The sequence below is a fragment of the Ursus maritimus genome, unplaced genomic scaffold (genome assembly GCF_017311325.1).
Source record: "Ursus maritimus isolate PB19 unplaced genomic scaffold, ASM1731132v1 scaffold_21, whole genome shotgun sequence".
Taxonomy (NCBI): Eukaryota; Metazoa; Chordata; class Mammalia; order Carnivora; family Ursidae; genus Ursus; species Ursus maritimus.
In genome coordinates, this window is record NW_024424564.1 from 32,994,107 (window position 1) to 33,017,665 (window position 23,559).

The following is a 23,559-nucleotide window of genomic DNA, read 5'->3' on the forward strand; positions in this document are numbered from 1 at the left end:
GGTGTCATATTGCAGCTCTTTTGGCATTTGTGGTAAGAAATTCTTTATAAATTTACCTTATAATTCAAACTTCTCTAACATTAAAGGATTTATTAGAGTGGCAATTATCTGCTTATGTCTTTGAGATAGTCTCAAAACAATTTCTTGTTAAAACTGCAGAAAAAGTTGAAAAACTGAAGATTGTTTTTAAAATGTGTAAACGATTTTTCTTTAGGTAAGAAAGCAAAATTTACAGTAAGAACAATTTGAGCATTTAAAGTTTGGATGAAAATCCAATCTTAAAAAAGCAGATCAAAGTTCTAAAATACCGAGTAAAGGAACATGACTTCACAATAAGGACAGTTTCATTTATTTCATTATAACATTTTCTGCAGTGATTATGGCTTTAAATTAAACCTGCTGTAAATGAGGTAAACTCATTTAGTGGTTTGTAGGCAAATTTTCTGTTATTTTCCCCTCAATTATTAAATCGTAATGAACATCTAATGCTTTCTAGGATATGTAAGCTAACCACTTAATGAGGAATAACTACCATTTAAAAATTAAGTTTTTTTATTAGAGACACAAATTTCTTATTTACATAAAACACAAAGTTACTATACAAAACACTGACAGAGCACTGAAATAAAAGTTCAATCATGCTTACAGGAATTTTTCCCCAAAACACTTAAATATCGTAATCCTTTATCTGTTAAAATCTGAAGATAATCCTTTTCTTTTCTTTTTATAGTATGAATAGTCAAATACACAAACCAGAAAAAAGAAACCTACCAAGAATTTTCCTTTATTCATAAACACTACATTAGAAAGCCAATATGAGACTACTGTGATACTTGAGATGAAAAAATGTAGTAGGAAGCTATTGGGGTTGGTCCCTCCACCCAAAACAACCAGTAAACTGGAAAAAAACAACCAGAATCAACTATTTCAGAACGCTGGAACCTAACTGGACACTTAAAACACACACTGAGTGTTTGCTAAAAGGGAGAGGCTGCTAAGAGAACCACATGTGCAAACCAGTTAACACTGTCCATTCCTCAGGCCAGTCATGCATTCCTGGAGCAGTTGGTTGGTGCCAGGGCAGGCAACGGGGAACCTTGATATCAAAAAATTGGGGGGTTGCACAATTTCGTCAGCCTGGCAGATCAGAGACTGACACAATGCAGACACTTGTCTTCCTTAAGGCCCTTTCAGGCTGCAGGGGCTTCCCGCAACATCTATTGAAAGATTTAAAGAGACAGCAACATTTTTTTTGTTGTTTAAGCCAAATATTAAAGAAAATCTTCACCAGGTCACTAGCTAACTACAAAGATTATGGAAAAGAAACTTCAGTGACCACACACACAACCAAGAACACATTTGCAAAAACAGTTTGGGAAAGTCACAAACAGATGGCAGCAGCCTCAACAACACACACACACACACACACACACACACACACACCTGTGGAGTCAGAGAATCTAGCTTCCGGAGGTACTACATTGTAATACAATGTCTGGGTTTCAACAAAAAATTACAAAGCATACAAACAAAAAAACATGGCCCATTCACAAGAAAAAAAGCATTTGACAGAAACCATTCCTGAAGAAGTCCAGAATTTGGAATCAGTAGCCAAAGGTATTAAATCAAGTGTCCTAAATAAGCTCAAAGGGCTAAAAGAAACCCAATGACCAAAAAAAAAAAAAAAAAAGCAAATAAGGAAAACAATGTACGGGGAAAATGACAGTATCAATATACTGATACAAATACAAATTGGTACAAATTACAAAAAGTACCAAATAAGGGTGCCTGGGTGGCTCAGTCAGTTAAATGTCTGCCTTCAGCTCAGGTCATGATCCCAGGGTCCTGGGATTGAGCCCCACCATCAGACTCCCTGAGAGCCTACTTCTCCCTCTCCCTGCCACTCACTCCCCTTGCTTGTTCCATCAAATAAATAAAATCTTAAAAAAAAAAAAAAAAAAAAGAAGAAGAAGATGAAGAAGAAGAAAAGGAAGAAGAAAAAGAACCAAATAGAAGAACCACCAAATAGAAGAAGAACCAAATAGAAGAAGAAGAAGAAGAAGAAGAAGAAGAAGAAGAGAAAGAACCAAATAGAAGAAGAACCAAATAGAAGAAGAAGAAGAAGAAGAAGAAGAAGAAGAAGAGAAAGAACCAAATAGAAGAAGAACCAAATAGAAGAAGAAGAAGAAGAAGAAGAAGATTTAAATAGGCAGAAAAAAAAGATCAGTGAACTTTTAACATAAGAAAGTCAAAATTATCTAGTCTGAAGAACAGAAAGAAAAAGGATGAAGAAAAGCCTGAGGGACCTATATACCCACATAGGCATCACAGGAGTCATAGAAGAGAAATAAAAAGGAGGAAAAATAATGATAATTCATAAAATAGTAGCTGAAAACTTCTAAAATCTGATGTAAAACATGAATACACACATCCAAGAATCTCAACAAACTCCAAGGATAAACTCAAACAGATCCATGTCAAGATACTTTATATTCAAAGTGTAAAAACACAAAGATAAAAAATCTTGAAAGCAGCAAAGAAAAAGTAACTTCACACATAGAAGAGACCCTTAATATGATAATAGCTGATGCCTCATCAGCAACCATAAAGATCAGGCAGCACTAGAAATGATGTATTTGAAGTCTGGAAAGAAACAAATCTTATCTGGCAACACTACCCTTCAAGAATGAAGGAGAAATTAAGGCATTTCCAGATAAACAAAAGCTGGGGAGATTCACTAGTAGACCTGCCATACGAGAAATGCTAAAGGAAGAGTTTCCACCTGAAATGAGGACACTAGAGAGTAACCCAAAGTTACAAGAAGAAATAAAGAACAGTAGTAAAAGTAAGTTCATATGTAGTTATAAAAGACAGTATAAGTGTATTTTTAATTTGTATATTCTTTTTTCTCCCTTTTCCTATATGATTTAAAAGGCAAAGGTACACATATAGAAAAATGATGATAAATCTATGTTAATGGGCACACAATGTAAAAAGAGGCAATCTGTGACAATAGCAATATAAAGCGGGAATGATACAGATATACAGCATTGGTGTTTATATACTACTGAACTAAGTTGGTATTATTCAAACTAGGTTGATGTAAGTTTAAGATGTTAATTGTAATTCCCAAGTAACCATTAAGAAGTTAACTAAAAAATATTACAGAAAAGGAATATTTTACAGGAATATTACAGAAAAGGGAATCAGAAAACTACACTACAAAAAAATCAACTGTGCAAAAAAAGGGCAATAATGAAGGAAATGAGGAACAAGAAACAAGACATATATAGAAAGTAACTAAATCGAAACAGTAAATCTTTCCTTATTAGTAATTACTTTAAATGTGAATAGTTTAAACTCTTCAACTGAAAGGCAGAGAATGACAGAATGGATTTTAAAAATATGGTCTATCTACATATTGTCTACAGAAGACTTAATTTAGATACAAAGACACAAAGAGATTGGAAGTAAAGGAGTAAAGCATTCCATGCAATAGTAACTAAAAGAGCTGGAATTACTATATTTTTGTCAAACAAAATAGACTAAAATAGGGGCACCTGGGTGGCTCTGTCATTAAGCGTCTGCCTTCGGCTCAGGGCCTGATCCCAGGGTCCTGGGATCGAGCCCCGCATCAGGCTCATCTGCTGGGAGCCTGCTTCTTCCTCTCCCACTACCCCTGCTTGTGTTCCCTCTCTCACTGGCTGTCTCTCTGTCAAATAAATAAATAAAATCTTAAAAAAAGAAAAAAAAAAAAGGTTACTGGAGACAAGGAAGGGCACTCTATATTAATAAAAGATCAATATATAACAATTATAAACATATACATACCTAACAACAAAACCTGAAAATATATTAAAAAGTTAACAGAATTGAAAAAAGAAATAGATGGTTCTACAATAATAATAATTGGAGATTTCAATACCCCATTTTCAACACTGGATAGCAGAACCAGATATACGATCAATAAAGAAATAAAAGACCTGAACAACAAAAATATCTAGTGTACTAGACCTAACTAACATATATAGAATGTTTCACCTAACAACAGGAGAATACACATTCTCCAAGTACAAACAGAACATTCTCCATGACAGACATTAGTAAGACCATAAAATAAGTCTTAATAAATTTAAAAAGATTCAAATCATGCAAAGTATGTTTTCCAATCACAATAAAATGAAACGGGAAATCAGTAATGGGAAAAAAATAGAGGGATGCCTGGGTGGCTCAGTCAGTTGAGCGTCTGTCTGACTCTTGGTTTCAGCTCAGGTCATAATCTAGGGGTCATGGGATCAAGCTCCATGTCAGGCTACACACTCAGCAAGAAGTCTGCTTGGGATTCTCTCTCTCCCTCTCCGTCTGCCCCTTCCCCCTGCTGTCTGTGTCTGTCTGTCTGTCTCTCTCTCTCTCTCTCTCACACACACACACACACACACACACACACTCACTCTCTCTAATAAATAAAATCTTGAAAAAAACTGGAAAATTTACATATATGTGTAAATTAAACAGCATACTCTTAAATAACCAATGGATCAAAGAAGAAATCACAAGCAATATTACAAAATACCTTGAAACAAATGAAACAAAAACACAACATATCAAAACTTATGGGATACAGGAAAAAGCACTGCTAAGAAGAAATTTACAGCTGTAAAAACTATAATAAAAGAAGATCCCAAATCAACAACTTAACTGTATACTTTATAGAGCTAGAACAGCAAATGAAACCCAAAGCTAGCAGAAAGAATAAAGATTATGCTGTAAATAAAATAGAGATTAGAAAAAAAACAATGGAAAGTCAACAAAACCCAAAGTTGGCTTTTTGGAGAAAAAAGTCAACATAATTAACAAACTTTTAGCTACATTAACTAAGAAAAAAAGAAAGGACCTAAATTACTAAAATCAGAAATGAAAGTGAGGACAACCTATCAATTATACAGAAATAAAAAGGATTATAAGAGATTACTATGAACAACTTCACACCAAACTGGATAATTAATGAAATGGACAAATTTCTGGAAACACACAAACTACCAAAACTGACCCAAGAAGAGACAGACAATCCGAACAGACCCTCAACAAGTAAGCAGTTTGAATCAGTAATCAAAACACTTGCAACAGATAAAAGCCCAGGACCAGATGGTTTTACTGGTGAATCCTACCAAGTCTTTTCTTCTTCTTCTTTTTTTTTTTTTTTTTTTTTAAGATTTTATTATTTGAGAAAGAGAGAGAACACAAGCAGGGGCAGCAGCATAGGGAGAGGGAGAAGCAGGCTCCCCACTGAGCAGGGAGCACAATACAGGGCTTGATCCCAGTACCCTGGGATCATGACCTGAGTTGAAGGCAGACACTTAACCCACTGAGCCACCCAGGAGCCCAAATTCTACCGAATATCTAAAGAAAAATTAAAAAGAAACCTTCTTAAACTATTCTAAAAAACTAAAGAGGGGTGTCTGGGTGGCTCAGTCAATTGTCTACCATTGGCTCAGGTCATGATCTTGGGGTCCTGGGACAGAGCCCTGCATCAGGCTCCCTTTTCAATGGGGAGTCTGTTTCTCCCTCTTCCTCTGCCCCTCCCCCTGCTTGTGCTTGCTTACAAGCGTGCTGAGTCTTAAAAACAACAACAACAAAAAAAAACAAACCCTAAAGAGAAGGGATCACTTCCAAATCATTCCATGAGGCCAGCATTACCCTGATACCAAAGCCAGACAAAGACACTATAAGAAAATTACAGGATACTACTAATAAAATACTAAAACCAAAACACAAAAATAGTAATACTAAATACTAAAATTATTAATATCCTTTATGAATTGCAGAGTAAAAATCCCTAATAAAATATTAAGAAATGAAATTCAACAACATAAAGGATCACACTTATGACCAAGTAGGATTTATTCCCAGAAGGCAAGGGAGGTTTGATATGAGAAAATTGTCAATGTAATAACCACATCAACAGAATGAAGGACAAAAACCACATGGACATCAACTAATGCAGAAAAAGCATTTAATAAAATCCAATACCCTTTAATGATAAAACACTCAATGAAGCAGGAATAGAAGGGAACTGGCTCAACATGCTTAAGGCGATATATGAAAAATCCACAGCCAACATTATATTCAATAGTAAAACCGGCAACTTTTCTCCTAAGATCAGGAACAAGACAAGGATGCCCATTTTCACCATTCCTATTCAACACAGCTGGAAGTTCTACCCAGAGCAATTAGGGAAGAAATAGAAATAAACAGCATCGTAATTGAAAAGGGAGACATAAAACTATTTCTATTCACAGATGACAGAATTTTACATGTGGAAAACCCTAAAGAATCCACATATAAAGACCTATGTGAGCTGCTAAATGAATTCAGCAAAACTGAAGGGTGCAAAATAAACACACAGAAAAGTTGTATTTCTACATATTTACAATGAACAAATGAAAAGGACATTTACATGGCAAAAAAAACCACAATGAAATATTTAGGAATAACTTTTAACAATGAAGCACAAGACTTGTACACTGAAAACTACAAAATGTTGCTTTAACAAAGAACTAAATAAATGCAAAGATCCCACATTCGTGTACTAGAAAATTTAATATTAAGATGACAATATTACCCAAAATGATCTACAGATTCAATACAATCCCTATCAAAATCCCAATGGTGTTTTTTACAGAAATAGAAAAACACATGAGGCACCTGGGTGGCTCAGGTTATAATGCCAGGGTCCTGGGATCCAGCCCCACAGGGGCTCACCGCCCACTGGAGAACCTGCTTCTCCCTCTCCTTCTCCCAACACCCCCCCCTCTCGCCCGGCACCCCAGCTCATGTGTGCTCTCTCTCTCACTCACTCTATCTCAAATAAATAAAATCCTTAAGAAACACACACACATCCTAAAATTTATATAGAATTCTAAGAAACCTTGAATAGCCAAAACAATCTTTTTAAAAAATTTTTAATATGTTATGTTAGTCACCATACAGTACATCATTAGTTTTTGATGTACCCAAAACAATCTTGACATAAAAGAACAAAGCTGAAGGACTCACACTTCTTGATTTCAAAACTTATTACAAAAACACAATAATCAAAACATTATGGTACAGGCAGGAGAGACATAAATATCAGTGGAATAGAACTGTGTCCAGAAATACACCTTCATCTCCATGATCAATTGATTTTCAACAAGGTTGCCAAGACCATTCAGTGGAGAAAGGATAGTGTTTTCAAAAATGTTGTGGGGGTGGGAGGAAAAGTTATGCTGGGAAGGGGTGCATGGGTGGCTTGATCCGTTAAGCACTGGATTCTTGATTTCAGCTCAGATCACGATCTAACAAGGGTGGTGAGCTGTGTGTGTGTGTGTGTGTGTGTGTGTGTGTGTGTGTGTGTTCGTTCATGGATCAAAGGCCTCAATCTAAGAGCTACAACTATAAAACTCTTAGAAGAAAGCATGAGAGAAATATTCATGGTGTTGGATTTAGCAATCATTTCTTAAATATGACACCAAAAGCACAGGGAGTAAAAAAGAATAAAAACAGGCAAATTAGACTTCATTAGAATTAAAACTTCTATGCATCTAGGGATAGCATCAAGAAAGTGAAGAAGCAACGTAGAGAATGGAAGAAAATACGTGCAAATCATATCTCTGGTAAGGATTTAATATACAAAATATATTAACGCTTATAACTCAATAACAAAAAGCAAACGTGATTAAAATATGGGCAAAGGACTTGAATAGATATTGCACCAAGGAAGATTTACAAATGGCCAATAAGTGCATGAAAAGAGGCTCAGCATTACTACTCATTAGAGAAATGCAAATGAAAACCACAATGAGATATCCCTTCGCAGCTACTAGGATGGCTACTATAAAACAAACAAAAACAGAAAATAATGAATGTTGCTCAAAAAGATAAAGAGGGAAAGCAAATCACAAATGCTGGTGAGGATGTAAACAAATTAAACACTGGTGCGTTGCTGGCGGGAACATAAAATATGCAGCCACTATGGAAAACCATCTGGGGATTCCTCAAAAAGCTAAACACAGGATAATCTTCTGACCCAGCAATTCCACTCCTAGGGATATACCAAAAAGAACTGTAAACAGGGACTCAGACACTTGTATACTAATAGCAGATTTGATAATAACAGACAAAAGGTAAAAACAACGTAAGTGTCCATTAACAGAGGAATGGATAAAATGTGAGACACACATATAGAAGAAAATACATTTCTGCAGTAAAAAAGTTCTGACACATGCTACTACATGAATGAACCTCAAAAACATTATGCTAAATGAAATAAGTCAAACACAAAAAGAACAAATATTATGATTCTACTTATATGAAATATCTATAACAGGCAAATTCATAGAGACAGCAGAATAGAGGTTACCAGGGGTAAGAAGGTGAGAGCAATAACGAGTTGTTATCTAATGGGTACAGTTTTTGTTTGGGATGATGAAAATGTTCTGAAAATAGCAGTGATGGTTTCACAACATTCTGAATGTATTTAATGTCACTTAATTGTACAATTTTATGGTCTATACATTTTACCACAATAAAACTTTTTTTTTATTGTGCCAGCACACATTTATATTGGTTTTTCATCAAGCCTAAATATGGCCAATACCTTATTTTAGTAAAATTGTATTAGAAGAACTAGCTAAATAATTTCAATGTGAACTGTCAACCTATACCAATTATTCTGAACACAACAGAGTAAATTCTTGGATTACTGCTTATGGTTAGGATGCAGAAACTCGTAAAAGACTATCGTTGCTCCCACCTCCTTAACAGTAAGAACAAGCCAGAGACTATAAAATCATAGTTTTTTTAAAAAGCCAGAGAGCTGAGATGCAAAGAAACATAAGTGAACTAAATTCCTACAGGAACAAGCCCTTTCCAGGAATGAAAACATGGCTGAGGTCATGGTGAAAAGAAGAGTGAAACTGCTACAAAAGGGGGAAATTAGCCCAATGTTTAGCAAACTTTTAAGGAGAGCACGGGGGCTGGCAAGACAGATTTAGCAGCCACATTCCCAAGGTAAAACTGCACTTTCTCAAAAGGGTTGCTGGAGGGGAGGGAGGTGGGAGGATGGGATAACTGGGTGATGGACATTAGGAGGGTATAATGAGCACTAGGTATTTTATAAGACTGATGAATCACTGAACTCTGCCTCTGAAACTAGTAATACATTATATGTTAATTGAATTTAAATAAAAAAGAAAAAAGAAAAAAGATGCTTTCCAATACTGGAGCGGCAAGAGGGGAATGGGGAGGTAGGGCTGCAAAATGCTGGGAACAGAGCTACAAAGCTAAGAGAAAAATGTCCCCAAGGGGCACCGGGCCTTCACCAAGTCCAAGGCCACACCCACTAAAGGATGCCTTGAGGGTACTAGGTACAGGATTTCTCCAGAAGAGAGAAAAGCCAGGGGTGGGGCTTAAGAGAAAAGAAAATGTCTCAGCCGCTTAAAATCCCAGCAGCTGTGCTGTTGTGAAACAGAGATCTCTTAAAAGTGCTAAGATCCCAAGACACAATGAAGGGAAAGTCTTGATTCTGCACTCAAAACATCTGACACCAGTGGTGAACTAAGTAAAACTTAAAGCTGTAACAGAGTCAGGACCCCAATTAGGCCGTTTTCCTACTAGTATCGTATTTCAGCTGTTCTCCTTCAATTATGTCATGGAGATCTATTTATGTAAATGAATGTAGCTATACATCATTTTAAATGACTGTATCATGCAGCAGAAATGTTTTATACTACCTTTTTCATCACAGAGAATATTAAGACATGTATTTAAGGATAAGATTTAAGAAAATTAATTTATTTTACTGCTAGATCAAAACCTTAAGTGAAATTGTTTCCTTCCTTGCAAATGCATATAGGGAAAGAATGCCATTGCTATGATCTGAAAAAAGGATCCAGTAGTTGTCTACACCACTGCATATGTACCATCAGAGCAAATGTCCACAGTTTTAAAAAGTCAAATAATGTTTTAGTACTATAAAGATAACGTTTTGATCTTGCAGGCTCCCTGAAAGGGTTTCAGGATCATGGATCACACTGTGAGATCTACCAGGTTAGTTTCCCAAACTTAATTCCAATTAACTTATCTTAGCAAACTGAACATTAGTAATTAAATAAGGTTAATGATCAGCCATTAATAAAAATCATACAATCAAAATTACCAACTGCTGAGCACAAGAAAAAGAGCAAGTTTAGGAGAGAGAAAATGAATTCAGGATCGAACCTACTGGAGCAAATTTAACGAATTAATGAATTTAATGAATCTAGAACTCAGAAAAAAAGGCAGTCTAAAGTATAGATCTGAGAGTTACATTTATAAAACTTATTAATGCCAGGAAGAATATGGGTGATAAGAGGGAAGGTCAGAAATGGGAGGAATGCCTATAATTAATAAGTGGATAAAGGGGAAGTCATCAAAGTACTTCCAAAAATAATGAAACACACAAATTGTGACAAATGAAAAGATGTTAGAGACCATCAATGTCAACCAATTCATTTTTCTGGTTAAGGAAACAGAGCCTGAAGAGGATCAAAAAAATGATTCAGCCAAGTCTCTGAAAGTGAGAGCATCAGGCCTTAAAATGTCACTTTAGGGATCCCAATTCAGTTTTCTTTCCATAGTCCCAAATTCCAGAGTTAGGAAGCAATTTCGTATTCTAGCTAGGGAATTAAAACCCAGCATCAGGGACAGAAATCAAGGAAAAAAATAACACATGTATTTCCACTTCCTCTAAACCCTGCTCCTCTTACTAGTTTTACCCCACAGTCAATGCATCACCCAAACCTGTAGGCTCTTCCTTCAAAATATATCCAGAGTCTGACCACTTCTTACCACCTAAACTTCTAAAATCTTAACCCAACCCTGATCAACTCTATGCCTAGAATATTTAGAGCATCCTACCTCGTCTTCCTGCTTCCACCCCACCACCTTCCCCCTTCATGCCCCACTGACCAGTGTGTATTTTCAATGCAGCAGCCAGAGTAAACATACTAAATAATAAATATCATCCCTCTTCTTCAAAATCCTCCAAGTATTGGCACTTTACTCAGTAATTAACCCCAAAGTCCTTAAATGGCTTACTAGGCCTTATATGACCTGTCTGACATTCTCCTTTTTTAACCTCGGCTGCTACTATTCTGCTCCCACCTACTCTATTCTAGCAGCACAGCAGTCTCTGCTGATCCTGCCTTTGTACTTGCTCTTCCTCCCCTTGGAATGCACTTCTCCCAGATATTCTCACCACCTTCTTGGTTCTACTCAAACAGCACTTCCCTGGTCACCCTGTATAAAAGTGACAACTCTGTACCCAGGTTACACTCTATCCCCCTTCCTTAATTTCCTCTATAGCCTGCCTGGCTTGACACTCTAAATGCTGGTTTTATTGCTCATTCCTTCCACTAGAATTTAATCTCCTTGAGAGCAAGGACTTAATGTTTTGTTCATTATTGTATTTAGTACAAAACCCAGCATTTAGTACAAAACCTGGCACTCAACAGGCACCAAACCTCTTGAACGAAAGAATGAAAGCAAACAACAGAGATAAGTAATCTTTTATAACCTCAGATCTTTCTATTTAAAGTCAATCTATTAACTGGCAAAGTTTTAAATCACTGTCCCATTCTGAAGGCTCTACTTAGGTTTTCACTCTTATGTTAAAAAGTTTTTATTTATTCATTCAACAAACATTCACACAGAGGCCTTGTCATGTCGCAGGCAATATGAGACACTGAAGGCAGAAAGATCAATAAAACATGAACTCTGCCCACAAGAAACTTAGAGAGGTGTTATATTATTTCCAGAATAAAGCTGTAGTACCGCAAATGAGGGTAACTGAGGTTTAATACACTATATGTTGTTAAAATTGTTACAAAAGCCAAACAATTCATTCAACAAAGAAAATAGTCAAAATGTAATTTTCATGAAAACTGCTTCATCAATTTGACAACTTATACAAAATTTGATTGACTGAAAAGATCAAGACATTTAGTTCACTATACTGGAACATGAAATGATGTCCCCCTTATTCATCTTTACTCATTATCCCTTGGGTTCAGTAGCATCTTAGACAAAACCTAACCAGTCACCAAGAAACCTCTAACAGGCATATTAATGTTGCATCTCAATACATTCACTGGGATAAATAATCCCCAAATCCTTCTGGCTTTTCACTAGAAGTTATTTTAGCTATTTTCTTTAAATGTGTATTTTTGCTGGGGTGCCTGGGTGGCTCAGTCAATTATGCCTCTGCCCAAGGTCCTGGGATCTAGCCCCTGTGCAGGGCTCCCAGCTCAGCAGGGAATCTGATTCTCCCTCTCCCTCTGCCCCTCCCCCACCTCATGCTCTCACACGCTCTCTCTCCCTCTCAAATAAATAAAATCTTTTTTAAAAAGTGTTTAAACACGTATTTTCACTTACATTGCTGGACAATACATTGAAATTCAAAATGATTAAAACCTGATTTTTAAAAATCACTCAAAATGTAGATATTTTTATCACAAATAAATTGATCTGCAGATGATAAATGCCCATAGAAAGGGCATTTGTTTGAAACAGCTGTTCAGTTTCAGTGAATTCAGAAAGTCATCTATTAGAAATGTCATATGATGTTTTTGATAATAATGGTCTTACTCACAGCTGAACCAAGAGAGCAATTGTAATCATTTGAGGTAGTGCCTCATTTTGACACACAAATGGTTACATACAAAAAGAGAAAGGCCCACTGAAAAAGCAGCAAATATTTGAAAACAAAATAGTATATGAAAAATTTAAGACTTCATTAATTTTTATTTATTCTTTCATAAATGGATCAAATTCTTTTATTAGTTACTCCAGCTAAATTAATTTTACCAAATTCTCCATGACTAAATAAAAAGCTTTAAATTAAATTATAAAACCAGGGGCTCCCTGAAAAATACGAACTGTTTTTTCCTTTTTTTTCTAATTTTAATTTTTTAAATTTTAAGTAGGCTCCATGCCCAATGTGGGGTTTGAACTCAACAACCCAGAGATCGAGAGTTGATGCTCTACCAACTGAGCCAGCCAGGTACCCCTACAAACTGTTTTTAAAACACTTGCTCTGACAATTATCTCTTACACCCTTGAAAATCAATCATCTTTGATAGCTACTGAAACATCACTACTATAAAAAAAAAATTTAAACTTCCCCACTGTAATTCAAAAACAAAGAAAGCAATTCAAATTATCATTCTATATCCCACTTCAGTGCTGAGAGCTCCTAAACATGGATTTGCATGTAAGTACTGTATTTCTCAAAGCAGAACTACAGAAAGGTTAAAGTAGACCAATTATTCTGGATTTGAAATAACTTAGTCCCTTGAAAACTAATACTTTTAAACAATACAGGAAGTACTGGGAGTTTACAGCTTTGTGTTGTACCTGACCTATCTTCTCTCTAGAGTAATCCAGCTTATTCTATTTGGTTAAGAGTCAACTAGTGATAATATTCTAGGACAATAATTTCAATGTCCTTCTTGAGGAAGGTAGTTTATATAAAATGTTTCCCAAGCATTATAGAAAAAAACAGCATCCTTCTAAAAGCTTTATTTCTAAGAATAGAAAATAATGGCACTGAAACTAATGAAACAAAACTGATCTAGGCACTTTTCAATTACAAGATCAAACAAAGTAACTACATTTCCACTCTTGATTCATAGATGGGCCAGAAACTCAAAGATCATTCTTTACAATCTCCATTCCCTCAAATGCCATATCAAATTGGATCATCAAGTCAAACTGTATTACTTTCATATCCCTCACAGTCCCAATCCCATCCCCCTCTATCTCCACTGCTAAGCCTTAGTTTAAACCATAGTAATTTATTACCTAAATCATTGCAAGGCTCATAAATAGCTTCCCTGGTTCTTTCAAAAGATTGATAAAATAGGTAAACCTCTGGCAATCCTGGCCAAGAGAAAAAAAGTATTAGTATTATTATAACAATGGTGGAAATTAATTAGATACCCTTTTGTAAAGTTAAACATTGCATACCCTATGAGCCTGCAATTCTTCCTCTGGTTACAATTCTGAGAGAAATTTTAACACGTTTACCCAGAAATATGAGTAGATGCTCATAGCAACATGTCTCTAATAGGATAATACTGGAAACAACCCAAATGTCTATAGTAAGGAAAATAGATCGATTATGATAAGTTTGCAGAACGGAATACTATATACAGCAGTAAATATGAATGAACTACAACTACATGCAACAAGAATGAATATAAGTAACACAATATCTAATCAAAAAAACAAATCCAGAAGACTACATTTTAGCATATTCTTTTTATAAAAACAAAAACAAGGAAAAAATACATTGTTTAGGTAAACATATTTATAATAAAACTTTTATGAAATGTAAGAGACTATTGAAATACAAAGTTCAGAATGATAGCTACAATTTAGGAAGAGGCAAGGAGAACCACACAGGAAGATGTAAGTTACTGGCAATGCTTGAGAGTTACATTCACAGATGTTATTTTACTAAATAAAGTATAAATACACTCTATATAAGATCATGCACAGACCAGTAAGAATAATGTGTCAAGAGCCAAGAACTGTGATTGACACAATTCTGTGCAAATTGGTGGGAAAATGTTAATTAAGTTTAGGGGGAAAAATTAGGACTGAAAGGAAAGGCATAATTAAAGATTGAGTGGATTAAAAATCTTAAGAGAATAAGTGAAATGTTTTAATAATAAAAAGGACATAGGGCTAGAGTCAAAAGGGTTGATTTCCACCCCCCTCCCCCACCCAGTCCTGCCACTAAGTAACTGAGTAATCTCAGGCTAGTTACTTAACTCATTTAACAGATGACCTTCCAAAATAGACTATGCTCAGATGGATTTCTTTCTTTTATTTTCTGAAACGAATGGCCTATATTTAATGTTATCAGGTATGAAATCAGGTCCCTTCTGAAAGATGTACCATTCCATTCTGGGCTTCCCTACTTTTCCTGGCCTACCAACATCATCTAATACCTGTCACTACGCTTGTGTCCACAAATAAAAACAAGGCACCTAACTAATCATTCCAGCAGATTCTTTTTGTAACTTCTACTGATACTACAACCACTTACGCTGAACTTCAAAAGATAAACTCTGGGGGGAAAAAAAGTTTTTATCTCACATGTGTTTGCTCAATAAATGTTCCTACAAAAAAGTTGTATTGATTAACACCAATTATATGTCAGGATCAAGTAGGTTATGCTACAATAACAAACACCAACAAATCTTGGTGGCTTAAAATAACTAAGATTTTATTCTTTTATGCTGTATGCTCACTGAGAGTTGACTGGAGTTCTCCTCCAAGTCTTCAGGGACCTAGGCTAAAGTAGCAGCCACCATAGGAAGGAGACAGTGTGGCAAAGTATATACTGACTCTTAAAGCTTCCATCTAGGAGTATCACACATTACTTTTACTCATACTTCATCGGCTAAATCAAGTCACACAGCCATGCCTAATTTTAATTTGGCAGGGATACCTACCATATTCCAAAGAGGAGAGTAAAAATATTGTGAACAATTTTCACAATTTCACAATTTGGAAACATCAAATGAAATGTTAACATACTATGATGTACTAAAAATTCAAAAATACAAAAAGATAATCAATGTACTCAGTTTTGAAAAGATTTACCAACACATATATGCGAACAAACTGGACAACCTAGAGAAGACGGATAATTCCTAGAAACATATAAACTACCAAAACTGAAACAAGAAGAAATACAAAATCTGAACAGACCAATTCCCAGCAAAGAAACTGAATCAATAAGCAAAAAACTCCCAACAAATAAAAGTCCAAGACCAGATGGCTTCACAGGCAAATTCTACTAAACATTTAAAGAAGAGTATGCCTAGTCCTCTCACACCATTCCAAAGCATACAAAAGGACGGAAAACTTCCAAATTCATTCCATGGGGCCAGCATTACCGTGATACCAAAACCAGATAAAGACACCACCACAAAAGAGAACTACAGGCCAATATCCCGGATGAATACAGATGCAAAAATCCTCAACAAAATACTAGCAAACCAGATCCAACAATACATTACAAAAATCATTCCCTTTGCTCAAGCGGGATTTATTTCTGCGAGGTAAAGGTGGTTCAATCTTCACAAATCAATGTGACACATCACATTAATACAAGAAAGAAGGAGTGCGAGTGCCTGGCTGATTCAGTAGGTGGAGTGTGCAACTCTTGGGAAGTTCGAGCCCCATGCTGCATGTACACATTACTTAAAAATAAAATCTTAGGGGCGCCTGGGTGGCACAGCGGTTAAGCGTCTGCCTTCGGCTCAGGGCGTGATCCCGGCGTTGTGGGATCGAGCCCCACATCAGGCTCCTCCGCTGTGAGCCTGCTTCTTCTTCTTCCACTCCCCCTGCTTGTGTTCCCTCTCTCGTTGGCTGTCTCTATCTCTCTCGAATAAATAAATAAATAAATCTTTAAAAAATAAAAAAAAAAATAAAATAAAATCTTAAAAAAAAAAGAGAAAGGATAAGAACCATATATCATTTCAATAGGTGCAGAAAAAGCATTTGACAAAGCACAACACCCATTCATGATAAAAACCCTCAACAACGTAGTTTTAGAGGGAACATAAAATTATAAAGGCCTCATATGAAAAACCCACAGCTAAGATCATCCTAAATGGGGAAAAAAACAGAGAGCTTTTTCCTCTACAGTGAGGAATAAGACAGGGATGACCACTCTCATCACTTTTATTCAACACAGTACTGGCAGTCGTAGCCACAGCAATCGACAACAAAAAGAAATAAAAGGCATCCAGATTCGTAAGGAAGGAATAAACTTTCACTATTTGCAGATGACATGATACCATACATAGATAACCCTAAAGACTCCACCAAAGAACTGCTATTACTGATAAACAAATTCACTAAAGCTGCAGGATACAAAACTAACGTATAGAAATCTGTTACATTTCTATACATTAATAATGAAGCAACAGAAGGAAAATTAAGAAAACAATCCCATTTAGGAGTGCGTGGGTAGCTCAGTCAGGTAAGCATCCAACTCTTGATTTCAGCTCAGGTCATGATCTCAGGGTCATTAGATCAAGCCCCGCACTGTACTCTGAAAACTATAAAACACATGTAAAGAACACATGAAAGAAATTGACAACACAGGGGTGCCTGGGGGGCTCAGTAGGTTAAGCATCTGCCTTCAGTTCAGGTCATGATCCCGGGGTCCTAGGATTGAGCCCCATGTCAGGCTCCCTGCTCAGTGGGGTGTCTGCTTATCCCTCTCCCACTTCCCTCCCCCCAGCTCGTACTCTCTCTCTCAAATAAATTCTCTGGAAAAGAAAAAAAAGAAACGGAAAGACACCCCATGCTCATGGACTGGAAGAGCAAATACTGTTAAAATATGTTTGCTACTCAAAGCAATGTACATATTTAATGCAATCCCTATCAAAATACCAACAGCATTTTTCACAGAACCAGAACAAATAATCCAAAAATTTGTATGGAACCATAAAAGACTCTGAATAGCCAAAGCGATCTTAAAAAAGAAAAGCAAAACCAGAGGCATCACAATCCCAGACTTCAAGTTATATTACAAAGCTGTAGTAATCAAAAGAGTATGGTACTGGCACAAAAATAGACACATAGTTCAATACAACAGAATAGGAAGCCCAGAAATAAACCAAAATTATATGGTCAATTAATCTTCAACAAAGCAGGAAAGAATATGCAGACGAGAAAAAGTCTTTTCAAATAGTGTTGGGAAAACTGGACAGCTACATGAAAAAGAATGAAATTGGACCACTTTCTTGCACCACATACAAAAATAAACTCAAAATGGATTAAGCACCTAAAAGTGAGACTTGAAACCATAAAAATCCTAGAAGAGAACACAAGCAATTTTTCTGACATTGGTCATGGCAACGTCCATCTAGATAGGTCTCCCAAGGCAAGGGAAATAAAAGAGAAAATAAATTATTGGGACATCAAAAAAAAAAAATCTCTGCAAAAGAAATGACCAACAAAACTAAAAGACAACCTACTGAATGGGAGCAGATATTTGCAAATGACATGTCCGATAAAGGGTTAGACCCAAAATATATAAAGAACTGATAGAGCTCAACACCCCAAAAACCAATAATTCAATCAAAAATGGGCAGAAGACATGAAGAGACATTTCTGCAAAGACGACACACAGATGGCCAACAGACACATGTAAGACACATGAAAAGATGCTCAACATCACGCATCATTAGGAAAATGAAAAATCAAAACCACAATGGAAATCATGTCAAACATGTCAGAATGGCTAAAATCAAAAACAAGAAACAGCAAGTGTTACAGAGGATATGGAGAAAAAGGAATCTTTGTGCACTGCTGGTGGGAATACAAAGTGGTGCAGACATTGAGGAAGACAGTGCAGAGGTTCCTCAAAAAATTAAAAATAGAACTGCCCTACTTAGTTAAGTGTCCAACTCTTGATTGCGGCTCAGGTCTTGATCTCGGAGTCATGAGTTTGAGTCCCGCATTGGGCTCCGCACTGGGCATGGAGCCTACTTAAAAAAACAAAAACAAACAAAAAAACAAAACAAAAAACTGCCCTATGATACAGTAATTATGCTACTAGATATTTACCAAAAGAATATAAAAACACTAATTTGAAAGGATATTTGCGCCTCCATGTTTATTGCAGCATTATTCACAACAGCTGAACTATGGAAACAGCCCAAGCGTCCACTGACAGATGAATGGATAATGGATGGATGGGTGTGTGTGTGTGTGTGTGTGTGTGTGTGTGTGTGTGTATATAATGGAATATTATTCAGCCCTAAAAAAGAATGAAATCTTGCCATTTGCAACAACATGGATGGAGCTAGAGAGTATAATGCTAAGCAAAATAACTTAGTCAGGGAAAGACAAATACCACGTGATTTCACTCATATGTGGAATTTAAGAAACAAACAAACAAATGGGAAAAGTAAAAGAGAGAGAGACAGAGACATACAGAGACACACACACACTCCAAAAAACAGACTTTTTTTTTTTTTAAAGATTTTATTTATTTGACAGAGACAGCCAGCGAGAGGAAACACAAGCAGGGGGAGTGGGAGAGGAAGAAGCAGGCTTCCAGCGGAGGAGCCTGATGTGGGGCTCGATCCCAGAATGCCGGGACCACGCCCTGAGCTGAAGGCAGACGCCTAACGACTGAGCCACCCAGGCACCCCAAAAAACAGACTCTTAACAAATAGATGGTTACCAGAAGGGGAGGTAGGTAGCAGCATTGGTGAAACAGAGAAGGGGATTAGGAGTGCACTTGTTTTGATGAGCACTAAGAAATGTACAGAACTGTTGGGTCACTATATTGTACACCTGAAACAAATATAGCACTGTATGTTAACGACACTGGAACAAAAAGATTTAACATAAAAACTCAAAAAAGCAAATAATGAAAAGGCTGAATGACCAAATACCCACTAAAATTCTGAAAGATGAAGCAAAAAAATCCATACCCCTCAACAAGTATAAAGAAATTCCAAAGAAATACTTTTTCCCCCCTAAAATCTCAGTATTGTAAACCAAGACATTCAAATCATCCAGTTAGCTGATCAACAGATCCTCTACTACAAATAAGAAGTAGAAATAGAAAGATGTCCTTAAATCTTTCATTTGGGAAAACAGTAACTAGAGATTCAAACTGATGATTTAAACTGAAGGGGTAGCCTACACTAAAGAGTATAACAATAGGAATGACATGGGTGCCAATAAGATGTACCATAATGGAGTTAAGGGTCTGGAACTAGGATATTTGTAGGTCAGGGTGACCCCACTAAATACTGAAGACAAAGTACATAGCAATCAAAACAACTAGAAGACTTGGAAACCCTCTGGGTGGTCCTGTATCAATCATTAATAATGCACTAATAACTAAAGTACAGTGAAGTGCAGGGTTCACTCCATCAGCACAATGAAGGTGGAAGGGAAAGGGAAGCTTGAAGTCTTAATTAAAAGTGAGACATGACAGGTAGAGGCCTGATAACCCGAGAAGTATCATGATGAATGGATATGGATTCTTTCCTAGAACAGAGTTGTATAAGAGTTGGTGAAAATGTGGTGAGATAAAGCACATTCAATCTCACAAACAACCGAACTAGAACAATTGAACCAGAAAACCCAAATCAAGCCTTAGGCATGTGACTTTTAGAAGAGTATTAAATAACCTTTGCTGCCATATTAACATCTGGTTTAAATATCTCAATATCTGAGGACCTTCAGATGCCAAAAATAATCAAAATAAGATCCTTCCCTACATTAGATAATTTTTGTCATGACATCTGCCCTTTACAACCACATCTACAAATATGTTCGTTAATTAAAGTATTTATTGAACATCTAGCTTATACAAATCCTGTGTTAGGAACTAGGTACAAAGAAACAAGACACTATCATTGGCCTCAAGTAGAGAAATACAGAAAAGGAGGCGGTGACAATGAAGTGTAATAATGACGCATTCTCAAGCAGCTCTAGGACCACAGATAAGGGAGGACATTTGACAGAGAATACAGAGCACAAAGAAAGGTCCAGCACATTACAGAGGTTCAATAACTACTAAATGAAAAATGGTCTAATGTGCTCTCCAGGACTTTGGTTTGCAAAGACCTTTTTAACCAGTCTATTAGTCAGGTATCAGTCAAAAGACAGAAATCACACCAGTAATTTTAAGAGAATTTAGTGTAAGTTGTTAACCATGAATTGGAGAACTGGAAAGGCAAAAAAGGGACTCATATAATCACGAAGAACGTAAGGACAGGAAGCAGCTATGACTCCCAGAGCCAAGGGAAACAAAAGGAAGTGACTGGAATTACTAAAATTCAAAGATTTGGAGAAACCCTAGAAAACTAGAGCCCAGATCTCTAAAAATAAAGCACTCCCTGAAGAACATGAAGAACCAAGAACTTGAGGAGGGTCCCTGCAAAACTGGGACACAAATCTCTGAGAGGGAACAAAAGGCTAGTGATGTCATCTAGGAGCGAGGTGATGAGGGTTCTAGGAGTGTGGAAAAACTGCAAAATGGAGCCATTTGCCACTCTTACTCTTGCCAGGGTGAAGTCCTATTGCTGTGAATATATTGATAGGAAAAAGTAAACATAAAGGAGCAAATCCCTTGCCACTCCTCCTACTGGCAGAATTTAACAGGGAACCAGGTGGTAAATGAGAAATATACTTTGTAGGGTTTCAGCTCCAACACCACAAAAAAAAGTTTAGAAGGATGAGTCTGAAGCTGATTAAAAAAAAAAAAAATACCTTAAAAGCCAGCACCACCTCTAGGATTACTCCTCTCTATATACTTAAGGTAATATTCTGTAAATATTTAGAATTACAAAACTCTAGATAATTCAGCAATTTGATTTTTCTCATGACTTCTGAGGAAATTATATAAATAATCAACACTAAAATAAGGGCATCTATTTTAACACCCCAAACTTTAAAAGAACAACCACCCATGCTGTACTCTATAACATACTTAGGCAATGCACAGGTCTTCAAAACAAAATCAGGATCTGAGTTGGGAACAATCTTAAGGCTCATATTTAGTGTCTACATGAAAACTTTAAAGCTCTCACGTATTCAAAAATCATCACAGGAGTAATTTGGATTAATGAAAGGCCTGAATTGCTAAAATTTTAGATGAGCGCTATTTTATTACCTCAAAATATAAGTAGCTCTTTCTTTTAGACCAAATCTTTTCCTAGTGATTAATTTTAATATTTTTATTGCCTGAAATGTTCTGAATCTTCCTCTGGAATAGCTGACTTATGAATACATCATTTCGAACATACCATATTTCACCAAATTTAAGATGCCATCAATTATAGAACACAGCACTACTGCACAAATCACTAAGGGGGAAAAATGCTGTAAGTTAAACTATGACTTCATGGGTTCTTTCATGGACTTTTAAGAATTCCTGAAAGAACTCTACCACATTGATAATCTAATGTACTGGGGTGCCTGGGTGGCTCAGTTGGTTGGTTAAGCATCTACCTTCGGCTCAGGTCGTGATCCCAGAGTTGAGCTCCCTGCTCATAAGAGAGTCTGCTTCTCCTTCTCCCTCCTCCCTCCCCTACTCCGCTGGTGCCCTCTAAATAAATATTTTTTAAAAAATAAACAATAAAATAAAAATAAATTTAAAAAATAAACAATAAAATAAAAAATGATCTAATGTACTGCTAAGGGGTATTATCTCAATATATTTGAATAACTTTTTTATTGCCAATTGCTATTATACCAGTTCTTAGAGTGCATATAAGTATTTTGATTTCTTAAAACTTTTATTTTTATTTCCCTTGTAGTTTTATCTTTTTAGTTACTCAACAAATAGCAAAATACTAACCTTAGTTCATTTCTGTTCATTTCAAACTGGTGGGCTAAATAATTTCATTCAACATTTGCAGGGCTAATTAGATTATGATGATGATTGTACAAATGTAAATATATTAAAAACCACTGAATTATACATCTTAAAGGTAAGTTTTACACAGAAATTATATTTCAACAATGCTGTTAAAAGTATATTTATGATAAATTCTGCTTTCTTACATCAAAACAGTTAAAGAAAATATTTACAGAATACTCACGAAATAATTGTAAATAAATATATTAGAAGATCCTCTAGTTCAAGTGTCAACAAACTTTATCTGCAATTACTCAACAGTAAATATTTTAGGCTTTATAGGCCACATACACAGTGTCTGCCAATTTTTTTAAAACAACCTTTAAAAATGTAAAGCCATTCTTAGCTCTAGAGCTATAGCTTGTGGACCCCTGCTCTATCACATACTACTTCTTTTTCTGGCAAAAAAAAAAAACAAAAAACTTTTGTTTCCCCCAGAAAGCAAGCAGTCAAATGTAGCCCATAGTGATGACAATATTAATGAGGAGACATTAAACACAAAAGCAGTTTTAGTCTTTGAGAAATTAATTTCACTTCTCATATACTGCTGCTGTAGAGGACATGGGGGAGGTCAAGACTAACAAAAATTATTTCCACACTATAAATCAAATATTCTAAATGTATCTTCTCAGCATCCAAGGTACATTAATCAAAGAAGCCAGACTTTAGACATGTATCATTAATAACTCATGTGCTATTCACCTCCAAAAGATTTGAGGGGACCAAGACTCACAGATGTACACCCTATACTTCTAAGCAAAATCCACATCACTTCCAGTTTTGCAAGGAAATAAAAATGTCATCAGTTAGAATGACTAATTAGAACTCCCAGGACAGACTTCTTCAACCGGGGTTCCACAGAATCCTAGGGTTCCATGAAGCACTACTTATTCAAGAAATTGTGACTTTAATAATAAACATTGTTTTTTGAACTTTGCACACTTTTGAAAGAGAGGTCACAGTGCTCCAAGGTGATCAAACAGCTCCATTTGCAGCTTTGTGTCAGCTCCTTAAGGTAGTACATTCTTTAGAAATTCCATAAATGGAGTCATGTAAGAGTCTTTACT

The 23,559-nt window shown here is 36.0% G+C and overlaps 1 protein-coding gene across 1 annotated transcript in view; it reads right to left on the reverse strand.

The window, feature by feature from the left end:
- CDK17 (cyclin dependent kinase 17) overlaps window positions 1-23,559 on the reverse strand; it is a 110,723-nt gene that overhangs the window by 48,644 nt on the left and 38,520 nt on the right. The gene's annotated exons all lie outside the window — the stretch shown is intronic.